Source organism: Narcine bancroftii, chromosome 1 (genome assembly GCF_036971445.1).
Source record: "Narcine bancroftii isolate sNarBan1 chromosome 1, sNarBan1.hap1, whole genome shotgun sequence".
In the NCBI taxonomy this organism is placed as follows: Eukaryota; Metazoa; Chordata; class Chondrichthyes; order Torpediniformes; family Narcinidae; genus Narcine; species Narcine bancroftii.
The window spans coordinates 479,084,172-479,107,897 of NC_091469.1; the positions used below are offsets into that span (position 1 = coordinate 479,084,172).

Consider the following 23,726-nt stretch of genomic DNA (forward strand, 5'->3'; position numbering starts at 1 on the left):
AGTGAGAAACACAAAGATGCAGAACTGATCTTCTTTTCAAGAGAATCACAAAGGCTGAAGTTGCTAGAATCTTGAGCAAATAATGGGCAGGTGGACCAACTCAACAAGTTAGGCAACATCCATGGTTACGGGTTAGGAACCTTTACCGAGGTAAAGGAAGAAAGGGGTGATATTATGTATGCGAAAGCAGAAAGAAGCAGGGGAGGGGCAAAGCAGTGATAGCATATTGGATAGAGAAGATGGAAGGTGGAAAGACAGGAAGTGAGAAGAACCCTGAGGATAGGGTGAAATTAGAGTGAAATATAATAATAGAAGAAGGTAAACAAGAGGTGGAGATGGTAGAGCCTGATAGAGATAGAGGGTACCTAAAATTAGGCCAAGCGCTTTTGGCCTTACTCTAGTAATGGAGAAGCTGAGGAAGACATGCCCGTGTGGGAAAGCTGGAAGAAATTGAAATGGTTGGCTGAGAGAAGTTCAGCTTAGACCCACAAACAGAGTGTTCAGCAAAGTGGTCACCTAATCTGCAGTTGGTCACATTGATATAGAGGAGGCCTCCCCAATGCAGTAGATCAGGCTGGATGTCTGATTCACTGAAGTGTGATTCTGAAAAGAAGCCTCTTAGTTGATACTGTAGTATCTCCTTCCATCATTATTCCTGGCAATCCATTCCAGGCATCTACCACACTCTGTATAAAAAAAAAACCGCTCACCCTGCACATTTCCTTTCAACTCCCTCACCTCACTCACCACCCCATCACTCCAAAATGCAGGTCTCCGGTGTGTGTCATTTTTACTCTGGGAAAAACATTCTGTTTATTCTATCAGTACCTGTCATAGGTTTTTAAAGCTGTAACAGGTCTCCTCTCAGCCTCCGACCCTTCAGAATCAACCTAGCATTCAAGTAGAAAAGTGACATGGTTAGAAAAGACAGCAAACAGAATTTGGGGCAGTTTACATTTAGACATTCAATGCGGTTACAGGCTCTTTCAGCCCACAAGCACGTTCCCCACCCAGTTACACCCAATTGACTAAACCCCTGCTACACTTTGAAGGGTGGAAGGAAACTGGAGCCTCTGGAAGAAACCCACACAGGTACGGGGAGAATGTACAAACTCCTTACAGACAGTGGATGTTTCGAACCCGGGTCCCAATCACTGTGGCTACAGTAGCATTGTTCGAACCATTATGCTGAGTTTAGATGTAGCAATGGAGGATGAAGAAAATGAGAACGAAAATAACCTTTCAGAAAGAATAAAAATAATTATAAAATATTCTATTAATATGTGAGGAGAAAAGGATTTGTTACAACAAAGGCAGGTCAGTTACTGTGAGAAACCAGGGAATTTATAATGTGGAATGATTAAATGGCAGGCCCAATGAAATACTCATTTTGGTTCTGTCTCCAAAGCAATCACTCAGAAATGTTGGTTTTGTGAAAGGGAGTAAATAAGTGATATCAGTATTAGTACAAAAGTAAAATATGAAAGTTTGCAGACACCGTGGATGAAGTAAAAACAATACTGGAGAAACTCAACAGGTCAAACAGTGAAGATAAAGATACACAACCAACATTTTGGGTTTGAACCCTTCATCAAAGTATGAAAAAATGACAACCGTGATCTCGAAGTGGTCCATGAATTCACATACTTGGGGGAGGAGTAACGTGATGGAGTAGTGGCCAGTCGGGGAACTCCAGCCCTCTCCGGAAAAGTAAAAAAAAGATAGAGAAAAAACAAAGGCACAAACATAAAAACCAAAATAAAGTGAAAGTAAAGGTGTGGAGAAAATGGCAGCGAAGAAAAAAACCAAAAACAACGGGAAGAAAAGAAGAAGGAAGGAATTCGGAGGAGGAAGGTGAAGGCCTTACCGGTACTAGGAGGCCCGCTGTGGAGAGAGAAGCCCGCACCATGAGGTCAGTGGAAGCACCGAACTCGGGAACTACAAAAATGGCTCACGGAGCCAAACAAAAGTGCGCAACCGCACATGCGTGAGGATTTGCACATGCGCGATGTGCAAGACAAAAATAACACTGACGGGAGGGGGGACCAGCTGAGGAGTAAATCTCCACAGCTGAAACAGACAACTACAACACAACAGCAAGACTCTCAACAGGAAAACATAGAAAATAACGATAACAAGAAGGAAGAGAATAAAAATAAGAAATCAAAGAAACAACAGATGACCAACCCTGAGGAAGAAGACCAACACCAAGACACTTCTAATAAAAATAAGAAGACCAAAAATACCCAACAAAATAAAACAAACAACCCAACAAGAAAACCAGAAGAGACAGAGGTAAAGGACACAGATCTTGGAGTGGACTCAGAAGAAGAGGAGGAAGAACACAGAGAAATGGAAGATGAAGGGAAGGGGAAGTACATGGATATATTTTTTTAAAGAATATATGGCAACAGTAAAAGAATGGCAGACACAAGAATTCAGTGAAATAAAAAGAAGAATAAAAAGTACGGAAGAAAAAGTGAATAGATTAGAGATGATCATGTCAGATATAGGAAAAAGAGTAGACAAGGTGGAAGAACGAGAAAAAGCCATAGAAATGGAAGTAGATGACTTAAGAAAGAAATTAGAAGAATCTGATAAAAAAGTTAAAGAAACACAGAAGCTGTTAGCTCAGAAGATAGATATAATGGAAAATTATAATAGGAGAAACAATATAAAGATAGTGGGCTTTAAGGAAGATGAAGAAGACAAGAATATGAGAGAATTTATAAAAGAATGGTTCCCCAGGGTCCTAGGAAGACCAGAATTACAGGAAGAAATGGAAATAGAAAGGGCACACAGAACATTAGCCTCTAAACCACAACCACAACAAAAACCAAGATCCATTCTGGTAAAATTCCTAAGATATACAACAAGAGAAAATATATTGGAGAAGGCAATGAAAAAAATAAGAGAAGACAAAAAACCACTGGAATACAAGGGTCAAAAAATTTTTTTCTATCCAGATATAAGTTTTGAACTCCTGAAGAAGAGGAAGGAATTCAATGCAGTAAAAACGACCCTATGGAAAAAAGGTTATAAATTCATGTTAAAATCCCAGCGGTACTTAAAATAGTTATCCCGGGGCAGCAAAGCAAACTATTCTCGGATTTGGAAAAAGCACGAAAATTTGCAGAACAACTACAAAACAGACAGAGAGATGAAGAGATGTAACAAGAACAAAAATGACAACAAACTGTATGTATGTGTGTATGTATGTATGTATGTATATATATGCCTGCCACATTGACCACCGCCAGTGGGCTGATATCGCCTCAAACCGTGCATCTTGGCGCCTCACAGTTCGGCGGGCAGCAACCTCCTTTGAAAAAGACCGCAGAGCCCACCTCACTGACAAAAGACAAAGGAGGAAAAACCCAACACCCAACCCCAACCTACCAATTTTCCCCTGCAACCGCTGCAACCGTGTCTGCCTGTCCCGCATCGGACTTGTCAGCCACAAACGAGTCTGCATTTACCCCTCCATAAATCTTCGTCCGCGAAGCCAAGCCAAAGAAAGAAAAAAAAATAAAATATATATATAAAAAATAGAGTATAGGTAAGAACTAAGAAGGGAAAGAAAGGGAAGAAAGGAAGTAAGGAGGGAATTAAGAGAGTGACCTTTGTTATATATGAAGATTAAAATCTTTTCTGGGGGTGGCTGGGTGGGGAAGATTAACAGTCACTGCGAAATCAGTTGACGCTTGCGAGCGGATTCGCAAATCCAAATGGGGAGGGGAGATGCGGTTGCCCGACAAGGGACAAAGGGCAACTCAGAAAGGGGAGGGACTATTGGGGTTAAAGGAATTTTAGATATGAGAATAGTGGAAATATTTTATGTTTTAGAAATGTTGTCTTATAATGTGTTCAAAAAAAGAGAGCAGAAATGGATAAGAAGGGAAGGTGGTGATGAGGAAACGGAAAGGAAAGATAAACAAAGTATGAAATGACTATGTTGAACGATATGATTTTAAATATTAATGGAATACATAACCAAATCAAAAGGAAGAAACTGCTCAATTTACTGAAAAAAAGAAAAAATTGATATAACATTCGTACAAGAAACACATCTAACTGAAGTGGAACACAAGAAATTAAAGATTGATTGGATAGGACATGTAACAGCAGCATCATATAATTCAAAAGCCAGAGGAGTAGCTATATTAATCAATAAAAATGTGTACGAATCAAAATAGAAGAGGAAATAATAGATCCAGCAGGGAGATATGTAATGAGAAAATTTCAGATATATTCAGAATTTTGGAATTTACTCAATGTATATTCACCTAATGAAAAAGATCAAAAATTTATGCAAGATATCTTTTTGAAGATAGCAGATACGCAAGGGAACATACTAATAGGAGGGGATTTTAATCTTAATTTGGACTCAAACATGGATAAAACTGGAAAAAAAACTAACAGAAAGAACAAAGTAACCAAATTTATAATTAAATCGATGCAAGAAGTGCAACTTTTGGATATATGGAGGAAACAACACCCAAAGGAAAAGGAATATTCATATTATTCGGGTAGACATAAAACATACTCAAGGATAGACCTATTCCTGTTATCAGCCCACATTCAAGGGAGAGTTAGGAAAACAGAATATAAAGCTAGACTATTATCGGACCACTCACCCCTGTTATTGGCAATAGAGCTAGAGGACATCCCACCAAGAATGTATAGATGGAGATAAAACTCCATGCTACTTAAAAGACAGGATTTTAGAGAATTCATTGAACGACAAATTAAAATGTACTTTGAAATAAATACGGAATCAGTGAAAGATAAGTTTATACTATGGGACGCAATGAAAGCGTTCATCAGAGGGCAAATAATAAGTTATGTAACTAAGATGAAGAAGGACTACAATCGGGAAACAGAACAGTTGGAAAGGGAAATAACAAATATAGAAAAAGAATTAGCAATGAAGGAAGACACAACTAAAAGAAGAGAATTGGCAGATAAAAAATAAAATATGAAACACTACAAACATATAAGGTGGAGAAGAATATAATGAAGACAAAACAGAAATATTATGAACTAGGGGAAAAAACGCACAAAATTCTAGCGTGGCAGCTTAAGACAGAACAAACTAAAAGAATGGTATTGGCATTAAGGAAAAAGGACAAACAAATTACATATAATCCAACGGAGATCAATGAAAACTTCAGGGAATTCTACGAGCAACTATATCAAACTGAAAATGAAGGGAAAGAAGACAAAATAGATGAATTTCTAACTAAAATCGAACTACCGAAATTACAAACAGAGGAGTAAATTAATAAAACCATTTGAAATACAAGAATTACAGGAGATATTAAAAAAACTACCGAACAATAAAACACCAGGAGAGGATGGATTCCCAATGGAATTCTATAAAACATTTAAAGATTTATTAATTCCTCCCCTCCTGGAAGTAATCAACCAGATTGATAAAACACAAAGCTTACCAGATTCATGCAAAATAGCAATAATTACAGTAATACCAAAGACAGGGAAAGATCCACTAGCACCAGCATCATATAGACCAATATCTCTACTTAACACAGATTATAAGATAATAGCTAAACTATTAGCAAACAGATTGGCTGACTATGTACCAAAAATAGTAAATCTAGACCAAACTGGATTTATTAAAAAAAGACGAACAACAGACAATATCTGTAAATTTATTAACTTAATTCATGCAGTAGAAGGAAATTAAACTCCAACAGTAGCGGTTGCTTTAAACGCAGAGAAGGCCTTTGACAGAGTAGAATGGAATTATTTATTCAAAGTATTACAAAAATTCAGTTTACCGGAGAAATATATTAATTGGATTAAGAAGCCTGTAGGGACCAATGGCCTTCATCCCACGTGACAGGAAACAGGAGGCAACAGCAGGAACGCCGGCCATTCGGAGGCCAGTGCTGCAATGACGTCACTCCTGTCATCAGAGGCAGGGAGTGAATATAAACAGAGCTATAAATCAGTCTTCAACCTCGACCCGACTGTATGTGTTTGTGTGTGTCCTTACTCCATGTTTCGCATTGCGCGCCCACTACAACATATAGACATTTTGGAATATTTTACTTGCCTCATTTGTAAGAGACCCAAGGTTACAGGATACCCTTCATCAATCTCACAGCCTGCGGGAAGAAGCTATTTCCCAGTCTAGCAGTCCTGATTTTGATGCTCCTGTACCTCCTTCCTGATGTGTGAAAGCAGTTGACATCAATTTGTGAAAGATGAGAGTTTTGGATGGTTAATGTGAGCAGTTCAGAATTTGTGGCAACTGAACAGATCAGAGAATGTGGGAAATTTTTGGAAATGGGCACTGAATTTGATTATCAATCATGCTCATGTTGAATGTGGCACAAACTAAGGGCTGAAAGGACTATTATTTTTCTGTTTTTATGTTTCTAATTAATGTAGGAAGCATGTAAAATTGCTTAAAATATATTCAAAGTTCCAGAAGCAGTCAATCTGAACACTAGTGGATGGCATATGTTTCCCAATGTTCAAAAGAATGAATGAGCTGTGACTGGCAATTATAGCCTAACATTGGGGTGGTGAAAATACTTGAGAATATTACAGGCACGGCATTAATACTTATCTAAAGAACAAATGGCATAAGAAGCAGTCTATGTGGATTTTGAAAATAAATCCCATGATTTACTAACTTACTGGAGATAACAGTATTAGTGGATGATGGGTATGGTTTACTTCAATTTTCAGAAACAATTTAATGAAAGCCTCACATGGATTTTTGCTTGCTGTCCAGCTTCCTCCAGTGGAAGGGCAATGTTTCGCTATGGGCCAGAATCAAGCTTTAGGAACATAGGAAGTAGGAACAGGAGTAGGCCAAAAATGGCCCATCGAGCCTGCTCCGCCATTCAATACGATCATGGCTGATCTAATTTATGACCTAACTCCACCTACCTGCCTTCTCCCCATATCCCCTAATTCCTCTATCATGTAAAAATTTATTTAACCAAATTTTAAATATGTTTAATGAGGCAGCCTCAACCACTTCCCTGGTTAGAGAATTCCAAACATTCACTACTCTCTGGGAAAAACTATTTTTCCTCATCTCTGTCCTAAATCTACTCCCCCGAATCTTGAGACTGTGTCCTCTCATTTTAGTTTCCCCGGCCAGCTCAAAAAACCTTCCTACACCTATCCTATCCATACCTTTCATAATCCTATATGTTTCTATATGATCTCCTCTCATTCTTCTGAACTCGAACGAATACAATCCTAGACGATTTAATCTTTCATCATAAGTCAACCCCTTCATCCCAGGGATCAACCTAGTAAACCTCCTCTTGACCGTTTCCAAAGCCAGTATATCCTTCCTCAAATATGGAGACCAGAACTGGACACAGTACTCCAGATGCGGTCTCACCAGTACCTTATACAGTTGCAATACTGGATCTCCTGTTAGGGAATGAGCTAGGTCAGGTATCAGACATTAATGTTGGAGATCCAATTGGGTCTAGTGATCATAATTCTGTTAGTTTTAAGGTAGTTTTAGGGAAGAGCAAGGAGGGGCCTAAAGTTGAGGTTCTGGATTGGAGAAGAGCAAATTTCGAAGGAATAAGAAGGGATTTGGGGAGTATTGAGTGGGACAGGATATTTTCAGGTGAGGGTGTAAATGAAAAATGGAGGATATTCAAAAAAGAAATTTTGAGGATACAGAGTAGTTATGTCCCAGTGAGGATCAAAGGAAAGGCTGAAAGTCATAGGGAGGCTTGGTTTTTGAGGAATATTGGAAATTTGGTTAGGAGAAAAAGGGAGGTGTACAAAAAGTATAAAGAACAGGGAGCTGACAATTTGAAGGAGGACTACAAGGAGTGTAGAAGGAATCTTAAGAAAGAAATTAGAAAGGCCAAAAAAAGACACGAAGAGGCTTTGGCAGACAGATTAAAAATAAATCCAAAGGGTTTCTATAAGTACATTAAAAGTAAAAGATTAGTGAGGGATAAAATAAGATCCCCAGGCTGAGTGAGAAGTCAGAGGAAATGGGGGAAATTTTGAATGATTTCTTAGCTTCGGTATTCACTAGGGAAAAAAATATTGAACCAGTTGAGGAAAAGAAAAATAGTGGGGAGGTAATGAAGCATATAAGGATATAAAGATAACCGAGGAGGTAGTGATCGCTATGTTGAAAAAGATAAAGGTGGATAAATCTCCGGGACCGGACAAAATATTCCCAAGGACACTCAGGGAGGCTTGTGGACAGATAGTGGGGCCATTAACAGAGATATTTAGGATGTCACTGGCCACGGGGGTAGTGCCAAAGGATTGGAGGGTGGTGCATGTGGTTCCGCTGTTTAAGAAAGGGTCTAAATGTATACCTGGGAATTATAGGCTGATGTCTGTGGTGGGCAAGTTGATGGAAAGTGTTCTGAGGGATGGTATTTACAAATATTTGGAGGTACAGGGATTGCTAGGGAGTATGGTTTTGTCAGTGGTAGATCATGCTTGACAAACCTGATTGAGTTTTTCGAGGGGGTTACAAAAAAGGTTGATGAAGGGAAAGCTGTGGATGTTGTCTATTTAGAATTTACTAAAGCTTTTGACAAAGTTCCCCACAGGAGGTTAGGAAAAAAGGTGGAGGCATTAGGTATAAATGAGGAGGTCGTGAAATGGATTCAGCAATGGTTGGATGGGAGGTGTCAGAGAGTAGTGGTAGAAAATTGTTTGTCCAATTGGAGGCCGGTGACTAGTGGAGTTCCTCAGGGATCAGTCCTCAGTCCACTATTGTTTGTTATATATATTAACGATCTGGAAGTAGGGTTGGAGAATTGGATAAGCAAGTTTGCGGATGATACAAAGATTGGTGGTGTTGTGGACGGTGAGGAAGATTTCCGTAGATTAAAAGGTGATTTAGGAAGGCTGGAGGTGTGGGCTGAGAAATGACTGATGGAATTTAATACAGATAAGTGTGAGATGTTACATTTTGGAAAGGCAAATCTAAATAGGTCATATGCATTAAATGGTAGGCTATTGAGATGTGCAGAGCAACAAAGGGATTTAGGAGTTGTGGTAAATAGTACCCTCAAGGCTGATACTCAGATAGATGGTGTGGTGAAGAAGGCATTTGGAATGTTGGCCTTCATAAATCAGAGTATTGAATTCAAGAGTAGGGAGGTTATAATGAAATTGTACAAGGCATTGGTGAGGCCAAATTTGGAGTACTGTGTACAATTTTGGTCACCAAATTATAGGAAAGATGTAAACAAAATAGAGAGAGTGCAGAGAAGGTTCACGAGAATGTTGACAGGATTTCTAGGTTTGAGTTATAGGGAAAGGTTGTGCAGACTGGGGCTTTTTTCTCTGGAGCGTAGAAGATTGAGAGGGGACGATAGAGGTGTTTAAGATTTTAAAAGGGACAGACAGAGTAAACGTGGATAGGCTTTTTCAATTAAGAGTGGGGGAGATTCAAACTAGAGGGCATGGTTTAAGATTGAAGGGAGAAAATTTTAAAGGGAACATGAGGGGAAATTTCTTTACGCAAAGGGTGGTAGGGATGTGGAATGAGCTTCCGACAGACGTGGTCGAGGCGGGATCATTGGTTACATTTAAGGAAAGACTGGATAGTTACATGGATAGGAGAGGATTGGAGGGGTATGGACCGGGTGCTGGTCAGTGGGACTAGGAGGGTGGGGATTTATTATGGCATGGACTAGTAGGGCCGAACTGGCCTGTTCTGTGCTGTAAGTGGTTATATGGTTTAACATTATCTCCCTACTTCTGAATTCAATTCCTCTAGCGATGAAGGACAACATTCCATTTGCCTTCTTAATAACCTGCTGCACCTGCAACCTAACTTTTTTGCGATTCATGCACAAGCCCTCCCAAGTCCCTCTGCACAACAGCATGCTGTAGTTTTTCACCCTTTAAATAATATTCAGTCATGATTCCAATCATAATGTACCAATTAACTGTACTGTAAAAAGCTGCAATGATAAAATGTCTCACAAATGATGTCACATCCCACAATGTCAAAAATTTTATGAACTGAGCATTAGATTGTAGCTCTGGTATATCTTACTTTCTGCCTCTTGGCTGTACCTGATTGTCTTTTAATAGCGTTGAGTGGGAGTGAAGGATCTATGTAAAACTTACTCATTTTCCTACACTCCAAAGTTTGTGTCAAATTTGTATGGTACCCTTATATTGTTCCTTATTTTAATGACGGGGATGTTGGAATGGTTGAAGGTGGTGTTTATAAAAGTATTTATGTAAATTGGGCATGCATGTAAGAAAATTGAAAAGAGATGTTTGTGCTTTCTTACCCAGAACTCCTCGACTGAATACTTTCATTCAATGTTCTACCATTGGCCGTAATCTTATTCATAAAATGACTTTGCATGCCAGCATTGTAATCTTTGGTTTTTGGTGAGGATTTGTCTTTGGCATCCTCCAGTTTCCTCATCAAAGTTCTTCACCCCATCAAGATCAGAACAATTATCAGCTTCCACATCTGTGATGACACCTACTTCCACTCCACCCCCACTTCTAACTCCAGTTAGATATTGAGAAGGTTGAACCGGTTATTCTCTCTCCACACTATAGATTCTACCTTCTGCCTGGCAACTGAAATTGAACCAAATTGTCCACACCATAGTATCATTTAGACCACATGTCTGTGGCATCATTGAGACTGCAGGCTGCCAACTTCACAAAGCCACAAAACTCCACCCTTCACCTGTTAGGCTATTGAATTATCAAATACACTTTTGTTACCTCATGACCTAGCTATTCTGACCAATTTCTGCTGGTCTAACTGTCCATATATTTGTGATCATCTAAATCCACCATTCTCTGTAAATCCCCATGTCTGTTTTCCTTTGGTGCTCTGGTTTCATCCCACGTTCGAAAGACGTACGGAGTTAATAGATTAATTGGTCACATAGGTGTATTTGGGTGATGTTGGCTTGTGGGCTAGAAGGGTCTGTTACCATGCAGTATCTCTGAAGTACACGCTTGCTTTCGAGATTCATGAAGAGGAACAGTATGGAAAGATTGTGTGTCTGCGCTGCCTATCAACCACCTATCTTTTGCAATAAATCTTGTTCATCCTCAGTGATTGTCGATCAGTCAGGTTAAGCAGAGAGTTCTCTCTATAATTCTGCATTTTTGTACTGTGTCTTACTTGTTCTATGAGGTCTCCTGGCTTGTTTGTGAAACAATCCATCACAGCATCTTGCTTTGTGTGACAATAAACTTGAACTAACTGTATTTGTAACATTATAAGGTGACAAGGTAATATTGATTTTTTTCAAACTATATCGCTTTTCCAGAATAGCACTTAAAGGTACAAAATTCAGAACTAACCCAGGTATAATGGGGGTGTAATTAAGGGAGTAGAGGGAAGCCAAAACTGCTGAGCCTTGCAGTAAAGGGAAGCAGTTGGAGATCCAACTTCATTTAACAACAGAATCCCATTTATGTTGTTCATGGTCCCTTTTTTCTTTTTCTTTTCCCCTTTTCAAGGCTAGCACATGGGTCTGATGCACCATCAATAATCACAAAAAACTGGGGTTGTGAAACTATCAGGCTTTTATTATCTATAGACTGGAATAGCCATCAACCTTATTGACTGATCAAGGCAGAGCGGCAATGGGGAGCATGCAAGGGCCTATGGGTAGGATTGGAATTGGGAGGCATTTCCACCCGGCAGCAGCCAATCATAGCATAACAGTGGTTTACCACATTCACTCCTCCTTTTTAAGAAGAGTCCTGCAGGATGAGAAAAAAAAATGAAACAAATATATGTGTATACATTTTAAGTCTGTCAGGGGTATCCTCTGCTGTAGCATCCTGAGTAGCTTGTGGGGTTGGCCTGTCATCTCCGGTTACAGTTTGTTGAGGCGGGATGGGGGGGGAACAGGTGAGGCGGTAAAAGAGTGTGGTGCTGGTGCATCGTTTGCAACAGCAGTGGCCAGGGGTAGAGAGTGTCAGCTGCAGGCTCATGGACCCCAAAGGGAAGTGTATTTTGGTGGCCAGTGGTGGTCGGAAAGATGCCCATTGATACCAGATCCACACTGTGCCTTCATGCCCATCAAGGAAGACAAAATAGGCATACTGGTGGCTAGTGTGGAGGAGGTGGACCCTCTTGACCAGTCCATCAGTCTTAGATTGCCTGGCATGCCTTCAAAGCAGGACCGGTCCTGCAGAGGTAATCCAGGCAGGCAGCGTAGTCCCTGATGCACACTTCCTTGGGAAAGCAAACATCCGTTCATGAGGCATGTAATTGGTGGCCGTACATAGAAGTAACTGGTTGGAATGGAGTGTGTCTGGGAGGACCTTTTGCCATTGGAGATGGGGAGGCTTCCATGACCTCAGTGCCAGGAGCATGGCTTTCCAGACTTGGCATTCTCCCTTTCCGCATGCTCATTTCCAGTAGGGGTGAAGCTGGTGGTCCTGCTCGTGGCAATGCCCCTGGCCAGCATGTATTGCCGCAGTTCATCACTCATGAATGAGGTCCCCCAGTCGCTGTGGATGAAGCCGGGGAACTCAAAGAATGTGAAGATATTGCAGAGGGCCTTGATAACTGTAGCTGTGGTCATGTCTGGGCATGGGATGGCGAAAGGGAAATTGGAGTATTTGTCGATGATTGTAAAGAAGTGGGCATTCTGGTTGGAGAAGGGGAGGGGCCCCTTAAAATCAATGCTTAGGTGCTTGAAGGGGTTGGGTGACTTGATCAGGTGCGCTTTGACTGGTTGGTAGAATTGCAGTTTGCATTTGGCACAGACCTGGAATTTTTAGTCATTGTCCGGACTTTCTCAATGGAGTAGAGTAAGGTCAAAGCTTTGATAAAATTGAAAAACCTAGTTATTCTGGGGCGACAAAGGTTATTATGGAGAGTCTGCAGGCTGTATGGCACAGGTCCCATGGGATAGAGCATCTGGGGGCTCGTTAAGTTTGCCAGACCGGTAGAGGATGTCGTAGCTGTAAGTGGACAGTTCCATTCTCCACCTGAGGAGCTTATCCTTCTTGATTTTGCCCATTTGCTTATTATTAAACATGAATTTATCTGCTCGTTTATCCATGAGGAGAGTGAATCGTTGTTTTGCCGAGGTAGTGCCTCCAGTGGCACACTGCCTCCAGTGGCACACTGCCTCCATGATTGCCTGGGCCTCCTTCTCGAGGGAGGAGTGGGGAATTTCAGGGCCCTGGAGGGTATATGAGACAAAGGTGATGGGCCTGCCCACTTGGTTTAGTTGGCAGCCAGGGCAAAGACAGACACATTGCTCTCCAATTGGAACAGTGTGGACTCATCTATGGCATACATGATTGCCTCGGAAATGTCATCTTTAAAAAATTTTATTTATTAAATCATAATGCATATGTTAAACATAATTAATGAGAAAAAGCTCAAAATACATACATGATATTTTTTTTAAAAACATCTACAACCCCCCACCCTCCTTCCTTAACCCACCCACCCCCCTTCTAATTTGCTGCAAAAAGATAAAAAAAAGGAGACCACATAACATCAAAATTCGTCAATTAATTGCCATGGTTTGGAGCACCACCACTAACATGCAGAAAGGGTATTTAGTAATTCAACCACATACAATCCAAATACGGGCTCAAAGTTTTACGAATGAATGCAGCTTGGGCCTCTGCTGGCAGGGGAAACGTGGTGGCTTTGACCAATGTGCAAATCTTGTCCGCATAGTTGGAGACCCAGCAACAGGACCTCGGGCCTCCGGCGGCCTGTTGCTGCCACCGCCGGAGGCCAGTCAAACCCCGGCAGCCCGCACAGCCCGACCGTTGGCAGCCGAGCCCCGGGCCGGGAGCGTTCAATGAGAAAAAGCACAATACTATGTCTACATAACATGACCAGTCTCTTTCCACTCTAGTCTAAACACTAACAACTGTGAACTCCATTGCAGAGTTCGCTCCAGTTTTAAAAAAATTTCTACTAGAACTTTTCTTTCTGATCCTCAACCAATGCTGCCTCACCTTTACTCGGCTGCGGCAGGAGTAAACGCACGCAGGCCGATTCCAGGGTGCACCACTCCATAACTGTGGACAGCGGTCGTAGATCTCCAGATATGGTTCGACCTAAAAGGGGAGGCAGGCCTCTTCAGCCCGGTTAAGCAACCTGCATAGGAGAAGGTCACTCCGATATAAAACCTATGACCCAAGGACCTCGCTGCCACGTCCCAGCTTGCTTGGCCACGGCACATGAACCACGGGTGTAAAGGGTGGGGCCAGTACTGCGCACACTGCACTCCACCTAAAAGCTCCTTCGCGCAGGCCCGAGGACAGGTCCACGTCCTCCGCCTCAAAAGATGCACACAAACTCATGCTAGCATGTTGGAGCATCAGAACCCTGCTAGACAAGGCTGACAGCCACCGACCTGAACATCGGTCTGCCCTCATCGCACATGAACTCCTCCGACTCGACATCGACATAGCCTCTCTCAGCGATGTCCACCTTGCAGATGTAGGCAGCCTCCAAGAACACGGTGCGGGCTTTACACTCTACTGGTCTGGCAAGCCTCAGGCTGAACGACGCCTATCTGATGTTGTCTTCATGGTCAAGAACTCCATTGCCTCCAAACTCGAAAACCTCCCGACAGGCCACTCTGACCGGATCATGTCCATGCGACTCCCCCTTCAAAACAAGCGACTTATCACTCTCATCAGTATCTATGCTCTAACCCTTCAGGCGGAACCAGCAGAAAAGGACAAGTTCTACACTGATCTGCGCAACCTCATCCAACGCACCCCTACAGCCGACAAGGTTGTCATCCTTGGTGACTTCAACGCTTGCGTCGGCAAAGACTCAGAAACCTGGCCAGGAATCCTTGGCAAGCATGGTGTCGGCAAGTGCAATGACAACGGGCGCCTCCTGTTGGAACTCTGCACAGAACAGCGGCTTGTCATTACAAACACCCTTTTCCAGCAGAGAGACAGCCTGAAGACTACCTGCATGCATCCCCAATCCAAACACTGGCACCTCCTGGACTACGTTCTGGTGCGAGGAAAAGACAAACGAGATGTGCTCCACACCAGGGTCATGCCCAGCAAGGAATGCCACACTGACCACCGGCTTTTTAGCTGCAAGCTCAACCTTCACTTCAAGCCAAAGTTCATGAACAGTGGAGCCCCCAGAAAGAGGTTCAATGTTGGAAACTTGCAGTCAGACGTAGTGAGAGGAAACTTCCAGGCAAACCTCCAAGCAAAGCTCGAGGATGCAAACTGCCTCATGGACACGTCTCCTGAAACCCTCTGGGATCAGCTGAAGACTGCCATACTGCAATCCACTGAAGAGGTACTGGGCTTCTCCTCCAGGAAAAACAAGGACTGGTTTGACGAAAACAACCAGGAAATCCAGGAGCTGCTGGCAAAGAAGCAATCTGCCCACCAGGCTCACCTTGCAAAGTCTTCCTGGCCAGAGAAAAAACGAGCCTTCCGTCTCGCATGCAGCCACCTTCAGCGCAAACTCCGGGAGATCCAAAATGAGTGGTGGACTAGCCTCGCCAAACGAACCCAGCTCAGCGCAGACATTGGCGACTTCAGGGGTTTCTATGAGGCTCTAAAGGCTGTGTTCGGCCCCTCACCCCAAGTACAAAGCCCTCTGCGCAACTCAGACGGCAAAGTCCTCCTCAGCGACAAGATCTCCATCCTCAACCGATGGTCAGAACACTTCCAATCTCTTTTCAGTGCCAACCGCTCAGTCCAAGATTCCGCCCTGCTCCAGCTCCCTCAACAGCCCCTAAGGCTAGAGCTGGATGAGGTCCTCACCCTGGATGAGACATATAAGGCAATTGAACAACTGAAAAGTGGAAAAGCAGCAGGTATGGATGGAATCCCCCCAGAGGTCTGGAAGGCTGGCGGGAAAACTCTGCATGCCAAACTGCATGAGTTTTTCATGCTCTGCTGGGACCAAGGAAAGCTGCCTCAGGACCTTCGTGATGCCATCATCATCACCCTGTACAAAAACAAAGGCGAGAAATCAGACTGCTCAAACTACAGGGGAATCACGCTGCTCTCCATTGCAGGCAAAATCTTCGCTAGGATTCTCCTTAATAGACTAATACCTAGTGTCGCCGAAAATGTCCTCCCAGAATCACAGTGTGGCTTTCACGCAAATAGAGGAACAACTGACATGGTCTTTGCCCTCAGACAGCTCCAAGAAAAGTGCAGAGAACAAAACAAAGGACTCTACATCACCATTGTTGACCTCACCAAAGCCTTCGACACAGTGAGCAGGAAAGGGCTTTGGCAAATACTAGAGCGCCTCGGATGCCCCCCCCCAAGTTCCTCAACATGGTTATCCAACTGCACGAAAACCAACAAGGTCGGATCAGATACAGCAATGAACTCTCCGAACCCTTCTCCATTGACAACGGCGTGAAGCAAGGCTGAGTCCTCGCACCAACCCTCTTTACTATCTTCTTCAGGATGATGCTAAAACAAGCCAATAAAGACCTCAACAATGAAGACGGTGTTTACATCTGGTACCGCACGGATGGCAGTCTCTTCAATCTGAGGCGCCTGCAAGCTCACGCCAAGACACAAGAGCAACTTGTCTGTGAACTACTCTTTGCAGACGATGCCTCTTTAGTTGCCCATTCAGAGCCAGCTCTCCAGCGCATGACGTCCTGTTTTGCGGAAACTGCCAAAATGTTTGGCTTGGAAGTCAGCCTGAAGAAAACTGAGGTCCACCATCAGCCAGCTCCCCACCATGACCATCAGCCCCCCCACATCTCCATCGGGCACACTGAACTCAAAACGGTCAACCAGTTTACCTATCTCGGCTGCACCATTTCATCGGATGCAAGGATCGACAACGAGATAGACAACAGACTCGCCAAGGCAAATAGCGCCTTTGGAAGACTACACAAAAGAGTCTGGAAAAACAATCACCTGAAGAAACACACAAAGATCAGCGTGTACAGAGCCGTTGTCATACCCATGCTCCTGTTCGGCTCCGAATCATGGGTCCTCTACCAGCATCACCTACGGCTCCTAGAACGCTTCCATCAGCTCTGTCTCCACTCCATCCTCAGCATTCATTGGAATGACTTCATCACCAACATCGAAGTACTCGAGCTGGCAGAGTCCGCAAGCATCGAATCCATGCTGCTGAAGACCCAACTGTGCTGGGTGGGTCACGTCTCCAGAATGGAGGACCATCGCCTTCCCAAGATCATGTTCTATCGCGAGCTCTCCACTGGCCACCGTGACAGAGGTGCACCAAAGAAGAGGTACAAGGACTGCCTAAAGAAACCTCTTGGTGCCTGCCACATTGACCATTGCCAGTGGGCTGATATCGCCTCAAACCATGCATCTTGGCGCCTCACAGTTCGGCGAGCAGCAACCTCCTTTGAAGAAGTCCGCAGAGCCCACCTCTCTGACAAAAGACAAAGGAGGAAAAACCCAACACCCAACTCCAACCCACCAATTTTCCCTTGCAATCGCTGCAACCGTGTCTGCCTGTCCCACATCGGACTTGTCAGTCACCAACGAGCCTGCAGCAGACGTGGACATTACCCCTCCATAAATCTTCAACCGCGAAGCCATGCCAAAGAGTTGGAGACCCATTGAGCGTAATATGAGAAGAACTTGAAGCATCTCTTCAGTGCTTTGAGGGTATGTGGGAAAGGTATCTCCAGCAACGGATGCATGGGGTCAGGGTGGGGGCCAATGATGACATTCTTGACCATGCAGCTGAGGATGGCTAGTCAAGTTGTCCATATAATAACCATATAACCATATACAGCACAGAACAGGCCAGTTTAGCCCTACTAGTCCATGTCGGAACAAATCCCCACCCTCCTAATCTCACTGACCAGCACCTGGTCCAATCCTCTCCCCTCCATGTAATATAAATAACGTCCTTGCTTCAACCACCTCTGCCGGAAGCTCATTCCACATCCCTACCACCCTTTGTATGAAGAAATTTCCGCTCATGTTCCCCTTATAATTTTCCCCCTGCAATCTCAAACCATGGCCTCTGGTTTGAATCTCCCCCACTCTTAATTGAAAAAGCTTATCCACATCGACCCTCTCTGTCCCTTTTAAAATCTTGAACACCTCCATCAAATCCCCCCTCAATCTTCTACGCTCCAGAGAAAAAAGCCCCAGGCTGCTCAACCTTTCTCTGTAACTCCAACCCTGACATCCTGTCAACATTCTCGTGAACCTTCTCTGCACTCTCTCTATTTTGTTTATATCCTTCCTATAATTTGGTGACCAAAACTGGACACAGTATTCCAGAACACACATTTGTCCTTGTTAAAAGTAAGGGCATTTTTCTGCCTAGAGGAACTTAACAGAGATTTGCATCGTGATCTTGCAAGTTGTGGCTGCAGATGGTTACATTATCTAGGTATGGAAAGGCAGCCTGCAGATTATAGTGGTCCACTACGCGGTCCATCTCCCACTGGAAAATGCAGACCCCGTTTGTGACGCCGAGAGGGACCCCAAGGAAGTGGTAGAGGTTGCCATCCACCTTGAATGCAGTATACTGGCGGTCCTTTGGGTGGATCAGGACTTGGTAATATGCTGACTTGAGGTCAATTGTAGCGAATACCTGATATTGTTCAATTTAGTTGACCATATCGGATATGTGGGGAAGAGGGCATGTATAGAGCTGCAAATACCAGTTGATGGTCTGGCAGTAGCCTATGACCATCCTATTCTTTTCACCGTTCTTTACCACAACCCACTTGGGACCTCCAAGAGCTATTACTGGCCCCAATGATGCCCTCGCCCAACAAGCGCTGAACGTCCGACTTAATTAACACCTTATCTGCCGCACAGTACTCTCTACTTCTGCTGGCCTCTGGCGAACAGTGGGTGGGGTTGACCTTTGGTAACTCTAAACAAGTTAGTAACAGGCCACAGATTGCATGCAGAGGGCCATCTGTGAATTGTTCATTGCAAACGGTAAGGGGGGGGGGGGGGGTGAAATGGAGCCCATCGAATTTCAATGTAACTTTCTGAAGTTGGCACTGGAAGTCCTGTCCCAGTAACAAGCGGGCACAAAGTTGTGTCATGACGAGTAGTCTGAAATGTTTATAAACTATGCCTTCAACGGTCAGGGTCACTACGCAAGATCCATGGATGGGGCTGTTGTGTGTGATTTGGACGTGTGTGATATCTTGTGTTTGGTGGGCTGTACTTTAAGAGATAGGTGCTTCATGGTATTGGGATGGATAACATTTTCAAATAAGCAGTTGGTAACACGCCCGTTTACCTGGACGTTCACTATGGACCTGGTGAGTTTATGTGGTGCCTCTAGGTTCGTGGTGATGAAGGCCAGTGTGAGTCCGATGGGTGCTCACAATCCCGAGATGCTTACATTTGACCCCAAGATGGCTGCTCTCATGGTTTTCTCATGGAGTCGTATGCCTGGGAAGATAGTGTTGGCTGCGCAGTACAAAATGGCAGCCAACTTCAACTTCACAAATGTCAATGGAAGGAGCTTAAAAATATCGTTGCAGACAGAAGTAGTGCCAGTTCCATATCAAAGAGCTGAACAATCATGGGGAGAGCCATCTAATAGCTTGTGTCTCAGCTTCCAATAGTTTAAGAGGCACATGAATATGTAGTGTTACGAGCAAAAAAGTCCACAAAATCCAGTGGCAAAATGCAGATATTCACCAAGACAAATGGTTACTTAAACAAAAGTTGCTTTTAATTATCTTTAAACATGAAAACAGGATCAAACTTTAACTTATCACTATTAACTTAACTAACCTAACTTAACCCCCTTCTAATTCTAAGCGCACATACATGTAATGTTTATGTAAGTTCAGAAAAGTTCTTTGGTTCACAGTCCAATCTCACTTCTCATTCCTCCAAGTTTACTGGTTGCAGGCAATTCTTATACTGTGCACAGTATTTAACATTTATGAAGTTCACCAGGCTTTGGTGGTAGAAAGGCAAATGGTTACTGCTCAGGAAGGTTCTTGTCGGTTTTCAGAGAGAGATTTGTTGTTCGTTAGACACCCACAAAGATTCCTGGGAACCAGCCACTTCAATGTCTTGCCGAAGAAACTTGCCCCATTAGAGTTCTCCAGATGATAACCTCTTTCTTTCAGGTCACCACAGAGTTCCTTTTTGTTTCCCTTATTTCAAGTGAAACATTAGGCAGCCAGTCCTCTCCTCTTGCATGAACCACAAGGGCTTTGACCAGGCTGAACTAAGCAGTCACAACCCATCTTTCAAATGGGGTTTTCCACAAGCTTTCCAGCTTGTCCTGTTCCAGTCCCAACTGCCGAACTGAAATCTCTCTCTCCATCTCTCTCTCTCTCTCTCTCTCTCTCTCTCTCTCTCTCAGGCTTGCAAAACCACATGACCCTCTTAGAACAGCAAGTTCCACTCCAGACAGCCTGCGGCTCTGACGAGTTCTTTCATCTGTTGCCTTTTTGTAAACAACAATCTATTAGTGACTTTCTTGGGTAGTCTCCAAAGCTTTTGCAAAGGCTCTTAGAGCTGGCCTGTCTAGCATAAGCAGAGCTCCATTATTTTAAATAAGATCTGTTTTTAAGTATTTGTTTGTGACCTACCCTAAAAAAACCTGCCCCAATTTATTTCCCAAAAACACATCTATAATCTGCCATAATAGGGAATGGAGGGATTATGGATCATGTGTAGGCAGTAGAGATTTAATCAATTTACCATCATGCTTGGTGCAGATGTCGTGGGGCCTGTTCCTGCACTGGACTGTTCTATGTTTTAAGTTGTAACAAATGCCACAGTTCTGCGGAGGAAGTTCAATTGTCTATTATGGATGCTCAGCCTGTTGCCAGCTAGCCTCTGAACCCTTGTGTTTGAGGCCATCACAGCATTCCTGCAGATTCTGAGAGTTGGTGATAGCCTTCTCTGGAGGACAGGAAACCACCATTACAAAGTACAAACGTGCAGTCTTTTCTCAGGAAGACTCTTTCTCTGTAATATCACCCTCTCAACAGTTGGTCCAAATTTTCTAGGTGTCAGAAAGAAAAAAAATAAGTAAGAACTCAGAGGCTTTGGATAGGGTACGGAAGTGCTACCTGGATCAGAGGGTGTGGGTCATAGGAGAAATTGATGAAAATGAAGAGTTACGGCTCAAAAAGTCAATCATTTTTTTCCTCCCACAGATGCCGCTTGACCCACTGAGTTCCTCCAGCAGATTATTTTGGCTGGAGAGATTGAACAAATTTGGATTGTTTCCTCTGGAGCATTGGAGGTTGAGGGGAGTTTTATAGAGGTTTATAAAACCATGAGAGGCATTGATAGGGTAGACAGAAACACTGGTTCATAGAGAAGATGGCGCCAATCATGCTGTCCGGAGTGGTGTCTGTCCACACGCAGTGCTGCTAGGTTTTGCAGATGGTTTAGACTGGCAAACTTTGGCATAATGTCCCTTTTTCCTGCACCTGGCGAATACCGCATCCCTGGCTTTTCCTCAGGTGCTTACCCTGCCCACAGAAGTAGCAATTGGGGAGATCATTCACAATGGCAGCTGAGGTCAGGTCACTCGAGGAATGGGACAGTGTGGGTGACCAGTCGCTCACTGCGCAGGATGATCCTCGTCCCAGGATAGCTGCGCCCGTGGCAACTAAGTGTCGGCCGAGTAATCATCTGAATTTTGGAGGGCCACTGCCAGTGTCTCCATCAGCTCAACCGCCCTCTGTAGATCAAGTACCTTTTGTTCTAGGAGTCTCTGCCTTATGTGCCCGGAGCAGATACTGGCCATGTAAGCATCGCAGATTAGGTCCTCAGCATCCAGGCTTCCTGTCACGTCCTTACAGTCGCAAACTCTGCATAGGATCTGGCGGGCCTACAGGTACTCACCACTTGATTCCTTGGGTCTCCACTGTCTGGTGGCCAGGAGGTGCCTGGCGTAGACCTCATTTACTTTATTACGATAATGGGCCATCAGGATCTCCATAGGCACTGGGTATGAGCTGGCATCACTGATCATCAGGAATACTTGGGGCCCAAATCATGAGAAGTGTAGTCTCAGTCAGTTAACATCCGTGGTGATAGCGTCTGCAGCCGCTACCAGGAAATCTTCAAAACAATGTAGCCAGGGTTTGAACGTGTTCGGGGCATCTGGTGATTGAGGGTCATTGTTGAGCTTCTCAGGTTTCAGGTACTGTTCCATGCTTCTTTTGAAAAATATAGTTTATAAAATTGATACATCATCAATAATAACAAAAGACTGAAACTATCAGGCTTCTATTAAGTATAGACTGGAACAGTCTGATCAAGGCAGAGTGGAATTGGGGAGCTTGCAAAGAGCTGTTGGTATGATCGATCTTGGGAGGCGTGTCCGGCTAGCACCAGCCAATCATAGGATAACGGTAGTTTACCACAGGGAGCCAGTGATGAGTGGAGGGAAAGGATGCGGGGGAGACTACAATCAGGGTGCTGAATAGTGGGAGGAAGATACTGTAAATTGGAACTGGGGTGGAAGGGATTCCAGTATTTAGAATGTGTTGAAGAAGGGAAGAGTGGACAGTGCCATGAATTACAACTGTCATTGTTGAATTGGAACTGTGACTAGAGGGAAATGGTGCCCTTTGGGAAGGATTTGCACTGTAGATGGCAGGGCCCTGGAAGGTACGTAGAACAGAGAAACCTGAGGACAGGTGCATAGTTCCATGAAAGTGGTGGACTCATCCGGATATGGTAGTGACGAAGGTGTTTGTCAGACTCACCTTCATTGGATGGGGTATTATACCAAAGTTGGGACATAATAATATAACTATTCAAGGAGTTGATGAGACCGTACTTTGAGTACTATGTCGTCTTGCATTGGAATGGGGTTCAAACTTATGGGATGAAACAATCTGAATTCGACAGCTGGTGGAAAAGTGAGAGATACCATTGTTGAGAGTGTAATTTGGGAGTGTAAGGGGAGTGTAATTTGCTGTTCACTGTTGGATAACAGAGGTAACTACCAAACTACCGTTCTCTACGAAGAGAGCTGACTATCTCCCTTGCCATATCGTGTAAACAGAGGAGCAGGGATTGGAGAAAGGAGAAGGCAATCTAGGCAGCCCTTATTGTCTATCTGCATTTTAGTGGGTAATGCAGAGAGTGCCGTCTGCTGTCCCCACATGTGCAATGAATGCTGAATTGCAAAAGTTATTACTGTGCACACTACTGCAGAATTTGCTCGTGAAATTGATGCAGAAATCTCTGAGATTAACCAACTATTTATAAACTACTCTTGCTCAAGGACCAATTAAGAAAAACTTGTTTTGATCAAGCAGGAGTAATTGAGATTTTAGTAGTGCATTAATTATTGCCGAACAGCTCTCTAGCCCATTAAAAATAATTTTACAAATGTGCAGGCTCATTCCTTTAAAAGGAAATAAAGACATTGTAGATATCGTAGTAAAAAAAATTAAACTTCGAATTTTGTTGTTTCCCCATTAATCTTGTCTATATGTACCATGTCTTTTTATCTCTCTGACCAGTGGCTTACAAAAACTGCTTTTTAATTCCTGCTTTACCTTCTATTAGAATTAATCAGTCTTAATGAGTTGAACAGTCTCCTTCCTCCCTGTCCAGTTTATAGCCCTAACAGGGCCTCTATAAAGCTATCAATTTCAATTTGACATCAGCAAAATGGAAGTTGTCTAAAGCCTTTTGATGAAGTTAAAGGGGGCTGTGCAAGAATGCCAACAGGGAGGGGGAAGAATTTGGCATTTAACGTACCGTTTATACTCATGCAATCGTCGACCCCTCCCCCCCTTTTATTGCCCCAG

General features: G+C 43.5%; 1 protein-coding gene and 1 long non-coding RNA gene across 6 annotated transcripts in view; one reads left to right on the forward strand and one right to left on the reverse strand.

Moving 5' to 3' along the window:
• The window catches only part of xylb (xylulokinase homolog (H. influenzae)), a 255,464-nt gene that overhangs the window by 176,996 nt on the left and 54,742 nt on the right, over positions 1–23,726 (forward strand). The window lies entirely within an intron of this gene.
• Positions 1–23,726, reverse strand: part of LOC138751913 (uncharacterized) — a 28,064-nt gene that overhangs the window by 2,758 nt on the left and 1,580 nt on the right. Inside the window, exon 2 of the long non-coding RNA XR_011350261.1 lies at positions 829–890. This is a non-coding gene — a long non-coding RNA (uncharacterized lncRNA). The remainder of the gene's footprint in view (positions 1–828; positions 891–23,726) is intronic.